Here is a 15,280-nt window from a genome sequence, read left to right as displayed (position 1 = left end):
ACCTGCAGTCACTGCTGAGTGGGACCCCCTTTCAAAAATCACTTTCCATCTCATTATTTTCATTTTAAAATGTTTCCAGCATTCTTTGAACCAGTTGAACAGTGACACAGTATTAAGCGCTGCATGTTGTGAATGTTCTGCTCTGTACCGACAACTGAAATCATCATAGAATCATACAGCACAGAAGGAGGTCATTCGGCCCATCGTGCCTGTGCCGGCTCTTTGAAAAGAGCTATCCAATTAGTCCCATTCCCCCGCTCTTTCCCCACAGCCCTGAAGAATTTTTGTTTTTAAGTATTTATCCAATTCCCTTTTGAAAGTTACTATTGAATCTGCTTCCACCGCCCTTTCATGATGTGGAGATGCCGGTGATGGACTGGGGTTGACAATTGTAAACAATTTCACAACACCAAGTTATAGTCCAACAAATTTATTTTAAATTCCACAAGCTTTCGGAGGCTTCCTTCCACATTCACCTGGCGAAGGAGGAAGCCTCCGAAAGCTTGTGGAATTTAAAATAAATTTGTTGGACTATAACTTGGTGTTGTGAAATTGTTTACAATTGACTACCCTTTCAGGCAGTGTATTCCAGATCACCACAATTTGCTGCTTAAAAAGTCACCTCATCTCCCCTTTGGTTGCTTTGCCAATTATCTTAAATCTGTGCCTCTGGTTACCAACCCTCCTGCCAGTAGAAACGGTTTCTCTTTATTTACTCTATTAAAACCCCTCATGATTTTGAACACCACTATTAAATCTCCCCTTAACCTTCTCTGCTCTAAGGAGAACAATCCCAGCTTCTCCAATCTCTCCACAATATACAATGAAAAATAATCAAAGTTAAGAGGCAGTTGAAATCAATCAGTATTAATGTCTGCCGATTTAAACACTGCTGAAGGATAAAAAGAGCCATTGAAATACAATATTTAATACAAAAACTGTCTCAAATGTACATAGAAGAATAAAGTATTGTTGTTCTGTTTTTTTTTCAAATTGCAATAAAATATATTTTTTAATAAGTATCATTTGTTTCATCAGTGGATTGGAGCTCTCAGTATACGATTAAATGATTTGGTTTATATAAGATCCAAAAGTGTGCTTGTCAGATGTTCTGAGGTATATTTGTGTTCTTCACTCTTAAAGTAAATGCCACAACATTTGTTGTGGGAAACCATCTCAGTTCCTCTTTAGCATGCTAAGTGTTGATTTTCTCAGGAATAACTTTTTCACTGCACTGATTTAATTATTTTTTCCAGAACGTTTTGTGAGGACAGGAAGGAGTGTTTTCACACACATGCAGCAGAATCCTATGGTTTGCAACAGCATGAGAAAAAAAACATTTTGGCTTTTTTTTTCAAAAAAGTCGTACAAATTGTAGAGTTGACAAGTCAGAAAGAAAGAAAGAACTTGCATTTATATAGCACTTTTCACAACATCAGGACATCCCAAAGAGCTTTACAGCCAATGAAGTACTTTTAAAATGTAGTCACTGTTGTAATGTAGGAATCGCGGCAGCCAATTTGAGCACAGCAAGATCCCACAAACAGCAATGTGATAATGACCAGATGATCTGTTTTAGTCATGTTGGTTGTGTGATAAATATTTTTCAGGACACCGGGAGAACTCCTCTGCTCTTATTCAAAATAGTGCCATGGGATCTTTTACGTCCACCTGAGAGGTCAGACGGGGCCTTGGTTTAACATCTCATCTGAAAGACTGCATCTACGACATTGTAGAACCTCGATTGTTCATCCCGTTCATCAGACAGATTTTACAATCGGTGGGTGATCTGTTCTGCCAGATTTTTGCCCAAATGTTTCCTGGTCATCTGGGCTTTTGTTCTAAAGTTCAATGTACCTTTTGAAATCATTAATGCCCCAGGAAAGTATCTAGTTGGGCTGGTTTTTCTGACCTTTGCCTCCAGGGAACATCCATTTTCCTTGCACAAAGGTCAGAAGAAAGGGATGGAGACCCGTTTTGGCCTGGGATTTCTTGAGCTTCCTCGGTGGGGAAGGGGGGGAGGTAACCCATTGAAGAAGGGGGTGTGTGCACTCCAACCTCTTGCCTTATGTCCCTGGGATTCCGTTTAGCACAAGAGCACCTAGTCAAATCTGATGCGATGGCCTGCCCTAGATTTCTGCCACGTGGAGGGTCAGCAGACCAACGCCAAACAGGTAAGTTGCTTAATTTGTTATTTGACAACCTACCCCTTCCCTATCCAGGAAGAATTGAGCCACTGCGAACTCTCTGGCTACCAATTGCAATCAGCAGTCAGAAGGATGGTTCTGTTTACATTTACGTTAGCTGTTATTTAGGTGCAAGGACCAGGCAGGGAGCAGGCCTGAACTAGGGTTACCCCAATCTCATGATAATGGCCTGGGATAAGAAATAGTCCTGCAGCTCCTGGGAGTGGAAAAGAACCAGGAATGGCTTCATCTCGGGCTGGAATTAATTCTACAGCACGACAATACAGCGGAATGTTGCCAGCCGGTATCATCAAAATATCCTCAAATATGTGTGAAAGAAAGGATGCTTGGAAGCCAATTGGAAGACAAAACTGTCCATTATTATGATTGACTTGCTTACTTTCAAAATCTGTTTTTTGCTCCTTGAAGCTAACTTTTCAATTGGTTGCTACGTGACGCTTTAACTCCTCAAGGACTACAGAAGGTTCCTCGTGCTTACTTTGGTGGCTTTCAAGAAAAGATTGAAGAGAAATTTTCAAAACAAGCAAGGACATGCTACATTACTGTAGTAAACGTATTACATTCCCCATTAAGTACAAATTCTGTGCATGTTAGCAAAGCAAATACTTTCAAGATCTGGTGTGTCAAAGTTCAACAGGAAAAATGTAGAAACGAAACATCTTATTTAAATTAAAATCAATGTACCACTGGGATTTAACGAGCTTGGATGTGAACTCCCATTATTTATCCAAGAAGATGTAATGCTGTACGTTCAGTTTCGATTTTGTCTGGTCGCACTTGGTTACAGAATAACACTTCAAATTTATTGTAATTATAGATGACTGACAGATTTCAGTACTCCTCACAAACAGCCGAGGCACTAATCAATAATTGTTAAATGCCCAGGGAATAAAAGGGGTTGCGTGATTTGTAGAAAAATAATAAACAAGCTTTGATTGTTGGCGTAGGTACAAAGTGGCTTTGTTACTCTTAACAAAGCACTAATCATGCAGCAGTCTAAAGTCAAACTGATTGATTGAATCTCTCAGACTGGATTATTGAGCAGTGATGACAAGAAACTCTGGCGAGCTGTGCTAATCACATGGATACATTTATTCTTGCTTCTAATAGCTGTTTGTTTTTTACTAGAAGTATTTGTTATCCGGGAGTCTATTTAAGACTTCAGTGTATTAAATGATGGGGGGAATTTTAACCTCCCACGATGGGCGGTCGAGGGTTAAAATTTCAAAAATCGGAAACCTGATCACAGCCCCGCCTCCAACACGCCCACTTTCAATTTTAATGGAAGCGGGTTGGGGGACGGGCGACGAACCTGCTCTCCAGAGGCTGAGTCGTAATTTAAATATTTAATGAGGCTGCGTGCCTCAAATTTTAGCAGGCTTTTAGATTTAACGCCTGCAGGCCTGGTTTCCCAGGGCCCGGGAAACCCGGCAGCTGAAGGGAGGCGAGACTGGCCAGATTAAGCAGGTAAGTGCCTTTCCAGCGCTGCATGTGGGCCAAGAAGAGCAGGAGTCCTCCCCCCACCGCCCCCTCCCCCCACCCCACAGCCCACCGAGCAAATCTGCTTCCGTTCCCACAATTGGCCTCCCCCCGCAACCCCCCTCCAACTGCAATCCGATCTCTTTCCCCCTCCCCCCCCCCACCTCGACTCACGATCCTCAACTCCCAGCCTTTCCAATCTCCCCACTGGCCTCCACGATCTCCTCTTTTCCAACCTCCCCGACCTCCGATCTGGCCCCCACCCCGGCCTTTCCGATCTCCCTCCTGACCTCCAATCTCCCACCCCCCCCCACCTCGGCTTTTCCGAACTCCCCCGGCCTTTCCGATCTCTCCCTCCTCTCCGCTCCCCTGCTGCAGCCTCGAGCTGCAGGCCTTCCCGTGTGGCAGTCAGACAGCCTCTCAATCCGGCTGCCGGCCGAGAAGCGGAGACAAAAAATTTAAATGAGGTCCTGCTGTTAAATCGGCAGGACCTCCCGGGTTACCTGCATTTCTGGGTTCCCAGGCTGCTACGACCCCTCCCTTTCCCTGCTCCCTCCCCGTCTCCCTGTAAATATCGGGGCCTATGTTTCTGAGTAGCATTTCCCAGACTGTTTTCATTAACTTCAAGTAACCTTTTTTTTTCTGTGTTTTGCATTAAATATTTGGAGGTCGAAAGGTTGATGTAAAGAAAAACATCCCCTACTCTGCCCCAATAACATGCCTTAATCCCCTATACTGTGCTTGTGGGAATTTTTCAATATCCCACACCAGCCACCCTTGTGACCTTTGAGTGAAACTGTCAATTCAGTATCAAAATGCCAAAATAGGGGCAGTTTGATGTGGCCCAACATTGAATAGAAATGCCCATCTGCATGGTACAAATTACTCCATGGTCAACAGAGAGAAGAGGCTTAGGATTTTATTTTGACGGAGTATTGACACCGTTGTGCCAGCCAATGGGTTGGAGGTGGGGCGGGACTTAGACCAAACGGTCTATTTTACAGCAAACAGAGTCTATTAAACACAGTCTCTATGCACTACAGCAAACAGTGTCCATTTCCTCAAGAGAGTCTATTTAAACAGAACCCGATGACCTGCAGCAATAAATAACTCCCAATAAAAGCAGGATTATTTCTCCAGCAAAATGCAGTGTGTGGAGGATAGCTACATAATACAAATTACGTGTGTAAAATCAATCCCAGTCACTTACAGCAGTGCGGTATCCAGGCGTGATTGATGGGGGAATTCCCCCATCATCTCCATTCTGCCGGGACTTGTGGTGTCGTTATATGCAGCCTTTTTGTTTAATTGCAAAATTCTAGGCTGGATTTCGGCAGAGTTCCTGGGGCAAAGGGAAAACTGCTCACTCACTGAACCTCCAGGTTAATGTCTCTCTTAAAATTTTCCAGATTTTTATTAAGCCATTTTACAGCTGCTAATCTACTTGTATTTGGTGCACAACAAACGTTAACATCTTCCTCAAAACCCAAATTAATTTTCGATAGACTCTGTCACGTCCTCCTTGTAAAACCTTTTCAATCAACAGTGAAACCAATGATCTTATTCAATGTTATCAGTATTCTTGAGCTTTTACTTTGCAGCTTTATAACAATGTCTTTATACCGTTTAGGGGTGTATAATTAACTATTATCTATATATCATTATATTAATTTGAAAGATTGAAAAGGCAGGAGTTCTCTTCTCTAGAAAAGTGAAAGCTGAGGGGTAACCTAATAGAGGTTTTTAAAATTACGAAAAGGTTTGATGGGGAAGTCCAAAACTAGGGATCATAAATATAAGCTAGTCACCAATAAATCCAATAAAGAATTCAGGAGAAAAGTTTGCAGGGCTATGGGGAGGGAGCAGGGGAATGGGACTAATTGGATAGCACTTTCAAAGAGCCGGCACAGGCACAATGGGCTGAATGGCCTCCCCCTGTGCTGTACCTTCTGTGATACTATGAGGAGAAACTTCTTTACCCAGAAAATGGTTAGAATGTGGAACTTGCTACCACATGGAGTTGTTGAGGCGAATAACATAGATGCATTTAAGGGGAAGCTAGATAATTACATGAGGGAGAAAGGAAAAGAACTCAGGACTACATGCATGCTAAACAGCGGAAGCAACATGCTATAGACAGAGCTAAGCGATTCCTCAACCAATGGATTAGATCAAAGCTCTGCAGTCCTGCCACATCCACTCGTGAATGGTGGTGGACAATTAAACAACTAACTGGAGGAGGAGGCTCTGTAAACATCCCCATCCTCAATGATGACTGAGTCCAGCACGTGAGTGCAAAAGACAAGGCTGAAGTGTTTGCAACCATTTTCAGCCAGAAGTGCCGAGTGGATGATCCATCTCGGCCTCCTGCCGATATCGCCACCAGCACAGAAGCCAGTCTTCAGCCAATTCGATTCACTCCACGTGATATCAAGAAATGGCTGAGTGCACCGGATACAGCAAAGGCTATGGGCCCTGACAACATCCCAGCTGTAGTACTGAAGACTTGTGCTCCAGAACTAGCTGCACCTCTTGCCAAGCTGTTCCAGTACAGCAACAGCACTGGCATCTACCCAACAATGTGGAAAATTGCCCAGGTATGTCCTGTCCACGAAAAGCAGGACAAATCCAATCCGGCCAATTACTGCCCCATCAGTCTACTCTCAATCATCAGCAAAGTGATGGAAGGTGTTGTCGACAGTGCTATCAAGGGGCACTTACTCACCAATAACCTGCTCACCGATGCTCAGTTTGGGTTCCACCAGGACCACTCTGCTCCAAACCTCATTACAGCCTTGGTCCAAACATGGACAAAAGAGCTGAATTCCAGAGGTGAGGTGAGAGTGACTGCCTTTGACATCAAGGCAGCATTTGACCGAGTGTGGCACCAAGGAGCCCTCGTAAAATTGAAGTCAATGGGAATCAGGGGGAAAACTCTCCAGTGGCTGGAGTCATACCTAGCACAAAGGAAGATGGTAGTGGTTGTTGGAGGCCAATCATCTCAGCCCCAGGACATTGCTGCAGGAGTTCCTCAGGGCAGTGTCCTAGGCCCAACCATCTTCAGCTGCTTCATCAATGACCTTCCCTCCATCATAAGGTTAGAAATGGGGATGTTCGCTAATGATTGCACAGTGTTCAGTTCCATTCTCAACCCCTCCAGATAATGAAGCAGTCCGAGTCCACATGCAGCAAGACCTGGACAACATCCAGGCTTGGGCTCATAAATGGCAAGTAACATTCGCGCCAGACAAGTGCCAGGCAATAACCATCTCCAAGAAGAGAGAGTCTAACCACCTCCCCTTGACATTCAACGGCATTACCATCGCCGAATCCCCCACCATCAACATCCTGGAGGTCACCATTGACCAGAAACTTAACTGGACCAGCCATATAAATACTGTGGCTACAAGAGCAGGTCAGAGGCTGGGTATTCTGCGGCGAGTGACTCACCTCCTGACTCAAAGCCTTTCCACCATCTACAAGGCACAAGTCAGGAGTGTGATGGAATACTCTCCACTTGCCTGGATGAGTGCGGCTCCAACAACACTCAAGAAGCTCGACACCGTCCAGGACAATGCAGCCCGTTGATTGGCACCCCATCCACCACCCTAAACATTCACTCCCTTCACCACAGGATGCACTGCAGCAACTCACCAAGGCTTCTTCGACAGCTCCTCCTAAACCCGCGACCTCGACCACCTGGAAGGACAAGGGCAGCAGGCACATGGGAACAACATTACTTGCACGTTCCCCTCCAAGTCACACACCATCCCGACTTGGAAATATATTGCCGTTCCTTCATTGTCGCTGGGTCAAAATCCTGGAACTCCCTTCCTAACAGCACTGTGGGAGAACCTTCACCACACGGACTGCAGTGGTTCAAGAAGGCGGCTCACCATCACCTTCTCAAGGGCAATTAGGGATGGGCAATAAATGCCGGCCTCGCCAGTGACGCCCACATCCCATGAACGAATAATAAAAAAAAAATGGGGTTAGATGAAGTAGGGAGGGAGAAGGCTGTTGTGGAGCATAATCGCCAGCATAGACCAGTTGGGCCGAATGACCTGTTTCTCTGCTGTAGACTCGATGTAACTCAATGTAAATTGTTAGGTTAATACTGCAACCTTGTTAGAAAAACAATGAATCCAATATCCAACATTTCTTTCAATGATTAAACAACAATGGGGAATTTGCATAGTAGATGTGTTGCTGAGTGAGGAGGCAGCAATTAAGTTTCTTTCCAACAATTTTTTTTCAATACTGAAACAGCCTTTTAAGCATAATGAATCAATGAAAGGCATATGCACAATAGACTTCTCTATAGATGAGTGTGGTGTTCTCCAACTTGTACATTTTATCTTCAAATTTATTTTGACTTTTATAAGTCTATTTTTCCATGCCTTTTTTACATTTTTATTTTCTGATGCTGCCTTATCATTCCTGGTCTTTCTTTTCTCATTTAATTTTTATTATTGAGTTGTCACCCAGTATGTTTAAAAGAAAACTGTGAAGTTGTGTTTCACTGAAGCAAATTATTTCCAGCGCTTTCCTTTGAGGCCACATCACAGTGATTCAATACGAACTCATTGCTCTGTGCCAAACATTGCTGATGGATGTTTTATGTAATACAGTTTACCGTATCAAGAAGATACAAAGGACTGCCAATGGTCTGCTAACTACCTTTTTTAAGTTGAAAAGCACCATCAATTAAGTTGTTCTACTTCAAAAGCAAAATGTTGCAGATGCTGGAAATCTGAAATAAAAACAGAAATTGCTGGAAATACTCAGCAAGTCAGGCAGCGTCTGTTTCTTTCTCCACAGACGCTGCCTGACTTGCTGAGTATCTCCAGCATTTTCTGTTTGTTTTTATTTCAAGTTGTTCTACTTTTTGTGCAGTCTATTGATAAGGCAAATGAAATCATCAATATCTGAAGTCAGCCAGATGGAAGTTTCTCTTTCTGTATTTTGGGTATATCTTCAGGGAAATGGAAATTTTGTGCAGCTAATTTTGTAATATAAAATGTGGCGATTGTAATCATTCTCAAAATTGCTTACCTATATATTGGCACACTAAGTGAGGAGAGTCCTCTTTTTATGCAGAGAATTATTGGAATGCGGAATGCTTTGCCACAGAGAAAAGTTGAGGTTGAACCATTGCCTCTTCTCTTAAAAGAGTAGGTAAACATTTGAAACAGAAGCTGTTTCAGTGCTATGGGGAGAGAGCAGGGTGATGGGGTTCATTTTGTATTGCTCTGTCAAAGAGTCTGAACAGACAAGGGCCAAATGGTATCCTTTTGTGCTGTACATTTATATGGTTCTATAATCAAATATAACATCTCTTTTTATCTCATAAATTTGTGGACCAAGCAATGATCAGAATAGCTATTTAATAAACTTTGGGCAGTTGTTCAAAAAAGAAACTGCATATCTTTGCCTCAACGCCATCCTCCCTACCAGCTGCTTGCAAAGGCGGAACCAGTTGGTTCACATCATCAGTGTCCTATCTGATCCCGAGCTCAGTTTCAAACCCCAGATTCTACGCATCACTAAGACTGCTTATTTCCACCTCCACACTTTCACTTCTTCAATGCACTCCTCACCAGCCTCCTATAATAACTCCAGCTCATTCAAAACTTGGTTTCCGCTTTCTGATATGTGAAGTACTTTGCGAAGTCTCATTGCATTTAAGTTGCTGTATAAATCAAAGTTCTTCTTTCCTTCTGAAACCTTTTATTCCCAGTTTTTATATTATACAGCCTCCCACCTTTTTCTTGGGTATTTGTACGTTTGTAAAAGATATTTTTTCTTTCCTTTTTATTTATCATGTTGCATTTAAAGTTCCTATTGAAGCTGTTGTTGGTGTAGCACTGCCCAGGCAAATTCCACCAACAGCACCCCCCCCTCCCCACCACTCCCCGATTTTGTCTCCAGTGACCAACAACTGGACAAAGTGGTCTTTCACCATGGCCTGGGCTTGGCTGACATCATATCATCATAGTAGGTACAGCACAGGAGGAGGCCATTTGGCCCATCGTGCCTGTACTGGCTCTTTGAAAGAGCTATCCAATTAGTCCCACTCCCCTACTCTTTCCCCATAGACCTGCAAATTTTTCCCATGTCTGACTTCAGCCACGATGTCCAAGGTGAACAGAAAAAACAGCTCATAAATATTCCTCTTTGGCCTTGACACAAATATCAGATCCCCTTTAGCATGAAAAACATATCCTAAATAACACCATTAGGTCAGAATTTTATTTAACATTTTAAATTTTTTATCACAGGTTTTATACAATTGTTTTTTCCTATCATTCTCACCTCATGGTTATTATTGGTAAATGTTCTCCCTGGTGTGTAAAGCATACACTCTGAGGAGCAACATGAAAATATTGATTTCTACGACACATCTTTCTCTCGCAATTTCTCCAAGAGCTCACACTCTCCTGTCCTTTGCTACATGATTATCATGTGATGTGGGCACTGGTGCATGCTGGGAGTTGTACTTCCACCGCAGCAGGGCTACAACTTCCATGGCCCACCCCTCTCTGTCTGTCTGTCTGTCTCTTTTTCTCTCTCTTTGTGTCTTTCTGTCTGTCTGTCCTAGCACTCATGCCCAGATGTAATTTTCAAGCCCCAGGTTGCAGACAGAAGGGAAGGTCGATGCAGAAGCTACTTGTTGTGGACATTTCTAATCATAGAATCATAGAAGTTTACAACATGGAAACAGGCCCTTCGGCCCAACATGTCCATGTCGCCCAGTTTATACCACTAAGCTAGTCCCAATTGCCTGCACTTGGCCCATATCCCTCTATACCCATCTTACCCATGTAACTGTCCAACTGCTTTTTAAAAGACAAAATTGTACCCGCCTCTACTACTGCCTCTGGCAGCTCGTTCCAGACACTCACCACCCTTTGAGTGAAAAGATTGCCCCTCTGGACCCTTTTGTATCTCTCCCCTCTCACCTTAAATCTATGTCCCCTCGTTATAGACTCCCCTACCTTTGGGAAAAGATTTTGACTATCTACCTTATCTATGCCCCTCATTATTTTATAGACTTCTATAAGATCACCCCTTAACCTCCTACTCTCCAGGGGAAAAAGTCTCAGTCTATCCAAGCTCTCCCTATAAGTCAAACCATCAAGTCCCGGTAGCATCCTAGTAAATCTTTTCTGCACTCTTTCTAGTTTAATATACCACTAAGCTAGTCCCAGTTGTCTGCACTTGGCCCATATCCCTCTATACCCATCTTACCCATGTAACTGTCTTAGAACACACTTTGCCCAACGTGGGGCACGAACCCACGCCCCTGAGATTAAGAGTCGCATGTTCTACCGACTGAGCGAGCTGAGCCATATTAAATGACCAATTTTAATGGGGGGTTGGAGTTTGGCATCATTGAGGATGGACATTGGTAGATCTGGGATAACTGCGTAGGGCGTTTTCAGGGATGTTTCTGGAATGTGTGAGGAGTCCAAGGAGGGGTCTGCTGACACGTGAGTAGTGAGATGGATGTTGAGATCTGGAAGTTTTTGATGGGTGATCCTGTATGTGGAAATAATGAGCAGGGTTCTTGGGTTTAGAAGTTGGTAAGGGGTCATGGGATGTGGGAGTATTGGGGGAGTGGTATTAGGGAGTCTAGAGTCTAGAAGCATTAAGGGGCAAAGTTGAGGGGGAAAATAGTACAATGGATTGAGGGAGTTGGCACTGAGGGGAATGTAGCTTTATGTGCTCCTGGCCCTTTTAGACACATCAACTGCTCCTTCTCAATGGTGTTCTTGTATTCTATTTGGCCCCGTTCTAGCCATCAGGATTTTATGAATGACATTGCCAGCCTTCAGCCAGTAGTTTTATCCTTGGTCGTTCAAAGCCAAAATGCGCTATTAAAGTACTTGCAGACTGTACAGCATCCAGAAAATCTTGATGGTTTGATAGCAACTGAGATAGCTATGGGCAATGAGAAAGAAGGAAGTGGGGAGGAGAGGGGAAGAGGCAGCTGTTGTACAGGAGAGGGGTATAGCCTGGGGAAGGGGTGGCAATGGGAAGAGACGGCAGAGTGGAGAGGGGGGAAAAAGACAGAGGCCTGATTTTCCTAGCTCTGTGGTACTGTATAGAACAGTGCACCTATCTTTAGAGAAGCAGCTGGGAGGTCTCGGGGGTTGGTTTCAGCAAATACCTTAAATATAACAGATAATTGTAACGGAAATAGCATAACAGGAAGTTGCCCAATCTCACCAGCAACACAGGACTATGCGGAGCAGGAAATGACCATCTTCACCCATTGGGCTGGGAGTGTGGTTATTTATCGTGGAATATGACAGTGACGAAGAGTGAGTGATGTATGAACATAGGAACAGAAGTAGGCCATTCAGCCACTCAAGCCTGTTCTGCAATTCAATTAGATCATGGTTGATCTGTATCTTAACTCCATCTACCCGCCTTGGTTCCATATCCCTTAATACCCTTGCTTAACAAAAAATCTATCAATCTCAGATTAAATTTGACCCCCAGCCTCAACAGATTTTTTGGCAAGAGAGTTCCAGATTTCCGCTACCCTTTGTGTGAAGAAATGCCCCTGAACGGCCTATCTCTAATTTTAAGGTTATTCCCCCTCGTTCAGGATCCCCCACCAGAGGAAATAGTTTCTCTCTATCTACCCTATCAAATCCTTTAATCATCTTAAACACCTCAATTAGATCACCCCTTAATCTTCTATGCTCGAGGGAATAGAAGCCTAGTCTACGCAACCTGTCTTCATAATTTAACCCTCTTAGCCCCGGTATGATTCTGGTGAATCTGTGTTGCATCCCCTCCGAGGCCGATATATCCTTCCTGAAGTGCAGTACCCAGAACTGAACGTAGTCCATATAATTTTCTCACAAACCTAAAATATATTTCTGAAGTAATATTTGTACTGTAACACCACTCACCAGCTCCTTTTGTGTGAGCTAAATAAACATGCACAGGGTTAATGAATATGTAATACATCACAGCGCCTAAGTTAATAGTTTGATGATGTCTGATTTCATCAAGGATGGTGAGGGAGTGTCACGCTGAGTAATTGTTATATCAGTGAACATCTGGAGAAGAAAACAGTCATTGCCACTTTGCTGCTTATTCTGGCATAGATAATGAGCAAGGTGCTGCAACAAATCATCATAGGAAATAAACATCAGCTATTCAATTTCAGCAATATGTTATCCATAACAGTAATCAAACACTCTCGAAAAATAATTGAAAATGCTACACCATTCTTGAATGATTGAGTTTCTCACCACACAATGGGCATATATTCTATGGAGTTTAGAAGAATGAGCGGTGATCTCTTGAAAAGGTATAAAATTCTTAGAGGGCTTGACAGGGTAGAAGCTGAGAGGTTGTTTCCCCTGGCTGGAGAGTCTTGACCTTGGGGTCATAGTCTCAAGATAAGGGGTCGGCCATTTAGGACCGAGATGAGAAAAAGTTTCTTCACTCAGAGTTGCGAATCTTTGGAATTCTCTACCCTAGAGGGCTATAGATGCTCAGTCGTTGAGTATATTCAAGACTGAGATCGATGGATATGTGCACACTAAGGGAATCAAGGTACATGGGGATAGGATGGGAAAGTGAAGTTGAAGCAGAAGATCAGCCACATTCTTATTGAATGGCGGAGCAGGCTCGAGGGGCCATATGGCCGACTCCTGCTCCTACTTCTTATGCTCTCATGTTCTCAGCTCTGTTATGGAGCAAAAGGCAACATGTGTGAGTAAGGTGCTTCTCCAGAGGTCAGAGTGCAAAGGTCAGGAGGATGAGTCAATGTCAGCAAAGGTCTGGAAGCAGGTACTTGCCTGGCCTCTGATTGATTTAGTGAATGAAGGGTGAAATTGTAACACCACAACAGTGATGATAAGTTATCAAAATAATTTAAAAACGCTGGACAACAGATTAAAATTCTTGAAGCTCCACCTGTGACATGGAGCCTGGTTTGTAGCGGGCATGGATCATGAAAACCAGGTCTTCGATCTCGTGTGACCAATTTGCAGTGCGCCCAATTTTCCGAGGCTTGATTTAGTGGGCCGCAGGCTTAATTTAGGTGGAGTATTTATACAAATCAGGTCCCCTGCCGGATGTCACAACTTCAGCTGAGACTCCATCCGTAGCATGCACCTCACCCGCGTAAAATGGGGGCCTGACCTGCTTTGTGGAGTGTTTCCTAAAGCAAGTTTACTGTTGTTTCAATTGCTGCTGAAGTCAACTTTTTTTTTGGCAGTGGGCATTTCTCTACTTGTTCACCGAATGTCCGCCTGATTCAACCTTGGACAGTAACCGGGAAGCGGATGGAATCAGTGGCTAAGGTAAGGAATTTTTGGTGGAGGTTGAAGACGATGGCTTTGGTCCCACTGTTTAACTGGAGGAAAAGTACAGCTCATCCAAAACTGGATATCAGACAAACTGTTTGACAGCACAGAAGCAGTGCAAAAGTCAGGAGGGCGTTGATGGAGCTGGGTGTCATCACTGTACATGTGGAAGCTGACCCTCATGTTTGGATGATGTCGCCAAGGGGGCAGCTTGTGGAGGAAGGGAAAGGGCTGACAATAGATCCTTGGAGTTTCTAGAAGCAATGGTGTAGGAACAGAAAGAGGAGCCATTGGTGGAGATTCTCTGGATAGTTTGTGGAACCTTGCTGTATCCAAATTGGCTGCTTCGCTTGTCAACAAAACAGCAGTGACAGCACTTAAAGTAATTCATTGGCTGTGCAGTACTTTGGGACACACCGAGGATGTGAGAGCACTATACAATTGCAAGTTGTTCTTTCTTTCTTGAGGTGGGCTAACACTGACAGTGGAGCAGGTTTCTGGTTGTACAGGTCGCATATAAGAGGGTTGTCAGGCTGGGTCTAGAATTCAAGAATGGACAGGTCAGGGCTGACAGTCAGGTCCGGGTGGCAATGGCAGCAGTACCAACCCCCATATCATCCATCTAAGCACCAGCTATTGCTTCTAACAGTAATCTCCTCATGCCTCCACATTTCATGAAAATCCTAAGGGCAAATTCTGTAGTCCTGCTCTCCCAGCCAGGAGCTTCAGATGGTCAATAGAACATCTGTAATCTGCATTCCCTTCCAGTACGGCTTCCCCTCTGTAAGCAAGGAATTGTAGGGTTAACATAGAAACAGGAGGAGGCCATTCAGCTCCTCGAGCCTGATCTGCCGTTCAATTAGATCTTGGCTGATCTGTACCTCAACTCCATTTACCTACCTTTACTCCATAATCCCTTGATAGCCTTACTTAACAAAAATCTATCTATCTCAGACTTCAAAATTTAAATTGACTCCCAGCATCCACGGCTTTTTGGGGGAGAGAGAGAGTTCCTGATTTCCGCTATCTTTTGTGTGAAAAAGTTCTTCTTGTTTATACTCGTAAATGGCCTAGCTCTAATATTAAATTTATGTGCTCTAGTTCTGGTTTCCCTCACCAAAGGAAATAATTTTTCTTTATCTACCCTATCGAATCCCTTTATCATTTTAAGACCTCTATTAAATCACCCCTCAACGTCTAAACGCAAGGGAATTCAAACTAGGTTTATGCAACTTGTTCTTGTAATTTAAACCTTTAAGC

General features: G+C 43.6%; 1 long non-coding RNA gene across 1 annotated transcript in view; it reads left to right on the top strand.

Annotated features, from left to right (window-relative positions):
- The first annotated feature begins 3,497 nt into the window (after window positions 1–3,497).
- LOC137333131 (uncharacterized) overlaps window positions 3,498–15,280 on the top strand; it is a 29,942-nt gene continuing 18,159 nt past the window's right edge. The window contains exons 1-2 of the long non-coding RNA XR_010965801.1: window positions 3,498–3,674; window positions 13,933–14,017. This is a non-coding gene — a long non-coding RNA (uncharacterized lncRNA). The remainder of the gene's footprint in view (window positions 3,675–13,932; window positions 14,018–15,280) is intronic.

The sequence above is a fragment of the Heptranchias perlo genome, chromosome 15, assembly GCF_035084215.1.
Source record: "Heptranchias perlo isolate sHepPer1 chromosome 15, sHepPer1.hap1, whole genome shotgun sequence".
Taxonomy (NCBI): Eukaryota; Metazoa; Chordata; class Chondrichthyes; order Hexanchiformes; family Hexanchidae; genus Heptranchias; species Heptranchias perlo.
Note: the sequence above shows the minus strand (reverse complement) of the source record. Positions and strands in the feature narration are given on the sequence as shown.